Here is an 8,947-nt window from a genome sequence, read left to right on the forward strand (position 1 = left end):
TGAGACCTTAGCATCGTACCGTAATACAACTACGCCGGAAAGGCGGTAATATTTTGAATATATTCAATTATGAGCTGTAGAAAAGGTAACGTAAACGCCGAAAGAATAGACATAGGACAAACGTCGTTAAAGTAAAAGCCACAAGAGATTGATAACACAAATGTACAATAATTTGGACAAAACTAACAGTAAATGACTATTTAGATCAATGCAACTGGTCCTTTGTAACTATATTGTCAGTTGGGTAATTTGGGTTCTGCGAAAATCTATGAAACTAAATTCGATACTTAATGATTCGTATTCAAATACAATATAATTATAGTTTAGAATATAATTCGTTTTAAAATATAATATAATTTAAACACAATGCTAACCAAAGAGTGACATTGCATTTGATAATTGCAAGAATAATACCGGCCATGCACATCATCTCACCCAATACCATAAATATATATTTTTTAAAGTAGAAGACTTATTCGAGATGTTTTTTGGTACATTCTGTATATGTATGTAATTGTCAATTAATTCTATCCATACAGTGTACATCAGAACTGCCTTTCTTTTTCCTTCTTTAATGTCCATGCCATATGTCTAAGATATTTCCTCGACTGATAAGACCGCCAATTGTACTCCATTTATAAGTGGATATACTTTGTCTTTTTTTCCTCATTTGCATGTGTACAACAGCGGCAATAGTCTAGTTGGTTGTAGAACGGACTGCTGAGACGAATGTCCGCAGGTTCAAATCCCAAGAGCACTCTCCTCTGAATTTTTTTAAGTTATGTGCGTATTCTTTGTGAATTATCGCTTGCTTAACCGGTGGAGGAAAACATCGTGAAGAGACTTGCATAACTAAGAAGTTCTCTATAGGAATTTAGGGGGTGTGTGAAGTCTACCAATCCGCCACAAGCCAGGGTGGTGGAGTAAGGCCTAATCCCTCTCATTAGTAGAGGAGGCTTAAGCCTAGCAGTGGGACAGTATATAACACAGGGCTGATATTATTATTTTATAAATGTGTTTAATAAAGAACTAAATAAATAAAATCTGCGCTCTCACTCCATCCCCTGTGCCCGCAAACGTGCGAATTTTAAAATGTGCTCTGTTAACCTATCACAAAGCCAATGTTTGCAACGTCCACCCACTCTTTGTACAATTAGCAACATATTTCAACCGTGTCGGCTCTTATGTTGCCTTTCTATTTGTTTATTAAATAAATATTGTAAATGATGGTGGCGTAGTGCTAATGTAGGACTGCAATGCTGAGGTCTCGTGTTCGATCTCCGGGTCGAGCAAAGTAAATGGTGATAGTCATGTTCCTCATCACATTATGGGACGGAGTACAAATAGCGATTTGGTTCACCAGTTGCGCCTCTGCCTACCCCTTTGGCGATTAAGGCTTGAGTGTATTGTTAATATTAGCTCATCTTCCCTATGTTTCGTTTATATTATTTTTTAGTTATGACTTATGAATGCTGAAGTTTTTGGCAATGTGTTTTTCGAAGTAACGTCAGAAATTGCTGAACGGATTTTGATAAAATTTTATTCACGTATAGACCATGACATTTTAATTATTTAGCCGTATGTTTTGCTCCCATAGAAAATAGAATTACTTTATCTATTTTTTTTAAATATAAGGCAAAATATTGTGATGGTATTTCGTTTTAATTAGAAACACAGAAACTGGTGAACCGCTACAAATATGTTATTATTATATAGGGCCTATATACTATAGGACAATTGCACAATGCTACCTCTAAGCTTCTCTAATATTGCTTGAAGGCAGAAACTAACAATCAGTTAGTGCATGCCAAGATGAAACTCCGGCAACCTAATAAATAATATTCATGTTAATTAAGAACTAAATTGTCACATACATTGCGACGTTACTTAATAAATTAAAAAGATACGCAATATAACGCTTACATTTACAACCCTGTTAAATTATCTTAATGAGCAACATTGGTAAAAGAGACATTTACTTGAACCGGGGTTGCCAGATGTTTCCAATTTTAATGATATAACTATCTGTCGAAGAATATTTTCAGCTAGTATAGTTTCCAGAAACATTCCATTTTGAATTTAAAAAGAGTTTTTTTATTGCTTTAAATGACGAAACGAGTTTGCAGTTCGCCTGATGGTAAGCGATACGACCGCCCATAAACAGTAGAAACTTCATCTGACACGTTGAATTATTAAGTATTGTTTGGCATTCCACTGCGCTCGCCATTGTGGATACACTGGCTACAATGTTCTTCAAATCGGAACACAACAGTGACTACACACTGTTGCTTGGTGGCAGAAATAAACATTGCGGAGGTACCTACCCAGGCGGACTTCCACATATGAGAGGCCTATCACCAGTAAAGAGAAAGAGAGTTTTTCCTATAGTGAAATTTCAATATTTTCATGATATTTCAGCTCACAAATCAGTATAACTTGACTTCATTAATAACAGGATTTTATTGTATTTTAGTAGCATTCGATTCTAAATTCATGTAAAAATATCGCAAAAATACGCGCTCAAAACCCTACATTCCCACATCGCGTCGTATCAAACGAAGGCACATAATTAATTAGTGAAGACGATATTTTCAGAAGCGAGGCAGAGTGTAATGTAGGCAATACTAATTACCGACGTTATCGTATCATTTCTTTGTTTAACAACACAAAGGCGCCGCGGTACACTGATTTGAGACCACCGTCTAATTAAAGTATTGCTACAATTTATTTTCGTTTGTATTTAATGGAAATGTGATATGTCTTTTGACTGTGAGGTTTTGTATACTGCTTTGTAATTTATTTACACACACATACACACAACATCACGCATTTATCCCCCAAGGGGTAAGCAGAGGCGCAACCAGGGTACCCACTTTTCGCCAAGTGTGTTCTATCCCATGATGTGATAGGAAGCGAGCCTATCGCCATATCGGACACAAATTCCAGATCCCGGTCTGATACTGAGCAGAAAATCCCAAATATGCCCGACCCGGGATTCGAACCCAGGACCTCAGAGAGCTGCCGTACGGCGCGTGCAGTACAACTACGCCATCGAGGCAGTAATTTATTTAACTAGTAATTATAATGTTAATGGTATATATAAAGGTTAGTAGTAAAAAAAGGAAATGTCTAGAGTAACGTCGCAGAATATATCGTCGCTGGTCGCACTCATTTCTACTCTAGCATGTAAATTGTTTTGGAGTCGTTTGCGCGATCGTTGTGGCGATGCGAAAGGGGTTTTCACAAAATAATATTCCCACTACATAACACAAAATGTCTATTTCTTAATTTTTACATGAGTTTTAAATGTATTTATATATTTGACACTAGTGTTATATAATATATATTATGTATTTTTTCCAAAATGTACATCATATAAAAAATAACCAGAGTTTATAAACTGACCAAATATTGAAATCATAGGAGATGAACGATTCGCGCTCGCCAACTAGCACCTTTACTTACACATCAAATATTTACTATGTATTTGTTAAAATGTAAATAATACGATCCATAATACCTTACTGGCAGCATATTTAATATCGAAGTATAATCCAGATTAAGAATTAAACAAGTATAAAAAATAACATTATACGGCAACCTTACTGTAATTCTTGTTGGTGGCAGGATATATTTTATAATCGCCCGGATAGTGACCACCGTCCACAAGTTGTTAAAACCCGCTATAATGGCCCATGTAAGTGTGTCGCGTTCCGGGATCAGCCTGTGTATATCCAGTTCCAACAGGCCGGCATAATTGTTTCAACTGCCGAGGGGTAATCATCCCTCGTTTCCTTTTTTTGGAGTCCACGCCACTTACCATCAAGTGCAGTGAGGTCTATCCGTGCTAGTATAAAAAAACTCCAATTGAACTTAAAACCACTCGTAATAACCAAAATTGAGCATCACAACGGACACTCACACAAATGCATAACACCGGTATCAAAAAACAATTTAAACGAGATGAAATGAGATAAATAAGTTTGCAACTAGTTTCTTCTGGATAAGTTGGTTAACTAGCCGGCACCAGCAAAAGGAAGTGCAAAACAACAAACTTGCACCGGCAATACACTGTAATTGCAACTGGTGAATAAAATGATAAAAATAAAAGTTCCGCAACTGCGGAGTAAACATGAAATTAAATTGTGGTCGAACGGGAGCTTTTACAATTCAAGACTCATTTTTCAAAATTATTTGTTAATTTCTCTTTGGTCTTTTCATGTCGTGTCTTTTTTTGTGCGGCTTGACTGTTAATTTTAAGGTGTGTTTACATCGTGTAACATGATGGCGAACACGTGAAGATTCGGACGATTTAATGTGTAGATATACATAACATTATTAAAATTAAATAAATAGCAATAATAATATCAGCCCTGTATTATATATGGCATTATGGCACGGGCCTTCTCTACTACTGAGAGGGATTAGGCCTTAGTTCACCATGCTGGCTTAGTGTGGATTGGTAGACTTCACACACCCTCGAAATTCCTATAGAGAACTTGTCAGCTATGCAGGTTTACTCACGATTTTTTCCTTCACCGTTAAACCAAGCGATACTTCACAAACTTTTCTTCATTTGGGCAGTCCGTTCCACACCTAACTAGGCTATCGCTGCTAATTAATTAAATAAAATTAAAGAATTTAAAAAATATGTTGCATGAATAATTAGTTTCGCTAGTTCGCCAACTTTCGCCTTTTTAATAAACACTGCACGGGATAGATGCTTTTAGGGTTGTCTACAAACAATATTATATTGGGAATTCAGTGTGGATTTTACAATTCCAATTAATTTTAATCTGGAATATATGATATCTCGTTGACATCTATCACTTTATGGGACGGAGTTTTCCTTCTGCCTAGCTTTTCGTGGCTGAAAGAGGCATATGTGTAGAACTTACTTTGTTTAAGCTCAAATTTAAATCTGTTCCTTTCAGTTGTTCATGATGTGTCAACGAGCATCTAGACATCTGAAATAAATTAACCAAGTTGCTGGATAGAGAGAAGCATATGGAAAATATTTACATTTATAAAATATTGTGTTTTATTGTGTGCTACGTAAGTATGTTCGAAGGTGTGTACACGGCTTTAGCATTTCAGACCACAGAGTGTTTTTTATTTTCTTACTATAATTTGATTAGTGGTGCTTCCTGATTTTATTAGTGGTTGATTTTACTTTACTTTTAATTAATCTTTGTAACTTTTAGTGATACAGATCTATATACAAATATCACACACTAACCAACAAAATATTGAAAAATATTGAATTATACATTCAAATCGATTCTGCTGAAGCGAATTGTTCTGTAATATTGTTTTCTTCAAAACGAATAATAATAAATATATTTGGAATACTAAATGAAATATGTTTCATTTTATATAACATGTCTAAATATATTCCATATCAGGCTTCTACATATACTAAACACTATCAGGGCAGGGGGTCCAGTCCATGTACTTTAAGCATACCATTATTACAATCAATTGCTATATGCATTTCACAATATACCTAGTCTTGCCATAAATATTGTAATAAAGAAAAAAGAAAATTGTTAACTGCAAATAACATTTATTACTTTTACAGTGTGTCAGTTTAATACATAAATATAAAACAATTAAAAATATAAAAAGCTTATTCGAAGTGGTCTCCATTGGCTGCAATACAGTCCTTTAAACGATGAGGCCAGTTATCAATAGAAGCACGCACTCTTTCCATGGGAAAATTCTTCACTGCCAATCGTATAGATTGTTTTAGGGACTCCAAATTATCATGGCGTTTAGAGCAAGCTGTACTCTCTAAAACTGACCACAAATCATAATCCAGCGGATTAAGATCGGGACTAGACGACGGCCAGTCTTCAGCTCTGATGAAGTCCGAAACGTTCGATTCCAACCAAGACTGCGTGGACCGAGCTTTATGACCCGGCGCCGAGTCTTGCTGGAAGGACCATACTTGGTTATTGAACATGGTGATGTTAAGGGGCTTAACTACCTTCTCAAGAATGGTATCTTGATACACTTGTGCCGATGTTTTGATACCTTTTTCACAAAAATATGGCTCAGTCACTCCTTCATAGCTAACACCCCACCAAACCATCACTGAAGTCGGATAATGTCCACGTTGCACTCTGTCGACTAATTGGGAAGCTTCCTTAGAGCTTTGAGCATAAATACGGTCATTTTGTTTGTTAAAATGTTGCTCAATTGTAAAAATTTTCTCATCCGTAAACAAAATTTTTCTGTGACCTCCCTTTGCGTACCGCTTCAGTAGTTGTTTCGATTTTACCACCCTATTCTTCTTTAAATTATCAGTTAAGAAATGGCCAGTGCGTCTCTTATAGGCTGCAAGTCCTAAGTCATCTTTTAAAATACGCGACATGGTTCTAGGTGCTATCTTCATTTCCCGAGATAAAATCTTTTGCTTTCGGACAGGATTTCTTCGAATTCTTTCCCTTACTGCTTTGACCACCTTTTTCGTACGAACACTACGTGGACGGCCAGATCTTTTTCTGTCACAAACAGAGGAGGTCTCATTGTACCTATTAATAGCCCGGTACACAAACATTTTACTAATACCAAGTGTATGGAGAGTTTTAAAAATTGCATTTGGCTCCATACCTACTTTGTGTAATGCTATCACAGCGATTCGGTTCTCTTTATCACCCCACACCATTTTAATATCGCAAAATATTTTACAATGTATTGGCGCCAAAATGAGAAAACACAATGAACAATCGTATAAAAATGACAGATTCGAAATTCAAATGTAATATTTTTTTATAATTAAGTGTAACAGTATTTATGGCCAGACTAAGTATACAAGTAATTACTCCATTGTTGTAATACTCTCGTCCTATTAATTTTCTAAAACATTCTATATTTAAACTGCCAAAATCAAACACCACTACGTTTTGAACATCATAATTTATAAACTGCTCACAATGAAGAGGCACAATCATATTCTTGATAGTTTCCACCAGGTAGATAACATTATGACGTTCAGACTCCGTACTAGACATAGCTACGACTCTGTAAAAAATCATAAAATATCTCGCATTATGAAGGCAATAATTTACACGATCTTAAACATAAAAATTCAAAAAACTTCCGACAAATACATTACGTATACGGTTTGAAACAACCAGCCGTACAACTTCCTCGGAGCTATAAATCCCCATTAGCATGCATTGGGATTTGAATCTACGTTCTTAGTTAGAAATTGTTGCTTATCTATAAACGTATATTATGTTTGTAGTTAGTAATGTTCGGAAGTTTCTACAATTAAGGAACGTTGCGGTGGTCAACCACACCTGGTTTTTGATAATATTGGGCTTTATACTTGAACGGCTAAGTGACCTCACCGCACCTGATGATGGAGTGGGGTCCAGTAGAATGTCGACTGACGAGAGATGATTACCCCTCGGCAGTCGACACAATTATGCCGGCCTGTTGGAACCGGACATACACAGGCCAATCCCGGAACACGACACACTGACGTGGGCCCCTATGGTTGTAACACCACTTATACGGTGGTCGCTATAAGGGCGGATATCAAATATATCCTACTACCATCAAACTTTTCCAACCATTTCCAACTCCTCCCTGTCTTTCTATTTGATTAATTTCGTTGCGGGATAATGACATATTAGTTTTCCCTGAGACTCGCCGAGCTTCACTGCTCGGTGTCATAAAATGCGTGCCGCTGCTGATCCTGGCTTGGAGTGGTGGGTGTGAGGGCGGGAAAGTCTCTACCATCAAACTCATGACGACAGCGTCGGTGCGAGTGCGTTATATTTTCCCTTAATCTGGTCAAATTGCGATCATTTCGGTCCGTTTCAGCCAATCAGCGTTGAGTAAACGTCACATGATCTCAGATGACCGCTTGTGGTTCGCTCATGTCATCATGGTTCATAGCGTCATTGTCTCACCCATGTAATAAATCTTTACAGTTTTTTATTTTTATACATTATTCAGTTACAAAACATAATATCAACCAGCCTGTATTTCAAAAACATCAGAATCGCAAAACCGTACATTTTAATGTCCGCCGTGAAGCGACTCGAGGCGGGCTGCAAATAGCAGTAAAAATCCTTGAGCAATGTTTAATTTCCTACAGCAATGGTGAATCGCACTTTGTGAACACTTAAACTTAGTTTTGTACCTGGCCACTTCGTTTTTAGCTTTGCGTTAATGTCTGTTTATTTATAAAGCCACGTTTGTTGATTCTTTCGGGAAAATTTATAATTTATAGAGAATTCTAAACTCTTTGCTAGGATTTATAGTTTCTGTAATCTTTGGTTATAGTTAGGTGTAAGCTATGTGAATTTTATTATGAACAAACTAAAGAATCATAAGTAACGAATAATTAATTTTGAAGAACAATAAAATCCAACAGGGTTGTTGGAAGCTTTTACAATTAAAAATCAATAGCAGTTAAAATTTGATTTATAAAATTGTCATTTCATACACCATAACATCTGACGGCCATCTTGAAGCACGATTTATAAAATTTCACCATATTATTACAAGCAACGACAACCTTGATGTGGAATTGCTTGCGTGGAATGACCACTGCTTTTAGGTGTCAGATTTGACTCCCGAATTGGGCATAGTGATATCTTTTTCAGTCTTATCTAAACCCTTAACATTTCCAACTCTTCCCAAGCTTTCTATTTGATTAATTTCGTTGTGGGATAATGACAAATTTGTTTTCCCTGAGACTCGCCGAGCTTCACCACTCGGTGTCATAAAATGCGTGCCACTGCTGATTCTGGCTTACAGGAGTTGTAGCGGTGGGTATGAAGGCAGGAACGTCTCGTTATATAAACCTTGAGTTTGTAATTTGTGCCTAACATGGCGGTAGACTCGCCTACTATCACATCATGGGACGGAATACACATGGCGAAGTTAGTGCTGTAGTTCCGCATCTGCCTATCCCTTCAAGAACAAA

This window comes from Manduca sexta, chromosome 6 (assembly GCF_014839805.1).
Source record: "Manduca sexta isolate Smith_Timp_Sample1 chromosome 6, JHU_Msex_v1.0, whole genome shotgun sequence".
In the NCBI taxonomy this organism is placed as follows: domain Eukaryota; kingdom Metazoa; phylum Arthropoda; class Insecta; order Lepidoptera; family Sphingidae; genus Manduca; species Manduca sexta.